Source organism: Pundamilia nyererei, unplaced genomic scaffold, assembly GCF_000239375.1.
Source record: "Pundamilia nyererei isolate P.nyererei 1_Seehausen unplaced genomic scaffold, PunNye1.0 scaffold00089, whole genome shotgun sequence".
Taxonomy (NCBI): Eukaryota; Metazoa; Chordata; class Actinopteri; order Cichliformes; family Cichlidae; genus Pundamilia; species Pundamilia nyererei.
In genome coordinates, this window is record NW_005187490.1 from 1632008 (window position 1) to 1632978 (window position 971).

Sequence of the window (971 nt, forward strand, 5' to 3'; positions counted from 1 at the left end):
AACCGGCTACGGGGGATCCAGGTTTCAAGCTTGGCCATGATCCTATTTTTCAGGTCAGTTCCTCTCGCACTCAACGATCCTTCTCCTATCGCACTTGGGGCTATGTAATGGATTTTAATAAACTCGGCCGTCTGCTCAATGCTATCTAAAATATAACAGGACACTGGCATAAATTCTCGACTGTCTCATACTTCTTTTTAATCAGTTTTCTGTTTGATGTTTATTCAGCTGTGTAAAAACCAAGGAGGAACCCACCCGGGGGATTAATAAAGTTTTATTTTATCTAATCTAATCTAATAACTTTAATCTCAGCCAAACCGATTGACTCACGAACAAATAAAACACTGAAAAAAGCCCAACAATAACATTTTTAGGTTGTCTAAGTGAATTATATATTACGTTTAACCTTGAGTAGCGAAAGTCCGCGGTGATCTGAAAATGATGTGCCGGGAGTTTTGCCGTTCTCGGCGGCTTCAGTGACCCTCGAGCTCCCGACTAGCTATCGAGCTGGTGGGTAGCAGACGTCTCCGAAAACGTCGAAGCACTTTTGCAAATATGCGATATCCTGATAAACCGAGCAGATATTTGATGTTTACACAGTGACTTTCTCGCCTGAAAATATGTTAAAAGTTTATTTTGTGACCCAGAAAGATTAGTAAGAGTAAGTTTAAAAATTAGTAGTGGCCGCCATTGTTTGGCCCAGCCAAACTCCAGAATTCTGGGATATGGTAGGCCACGAAGGACACACAGGGAAAAGGAGGACGCATTTGTTGGCTGCATTCGGAGGAGTCTACGAATTTGGACTGCCTTCGGCCGCTGTGACGTAATCGGTCTACAAATGCGGCCTCAGGAGGATGCAGCCCATGAATTTGGACATGACCAATATGTACACAAGAGGAAGATTAGGCGAGTGGAGACATCTGGGGAACACAGCAGGAACAAATTAAACATAAGGAGGCAAGGGAAGCAAA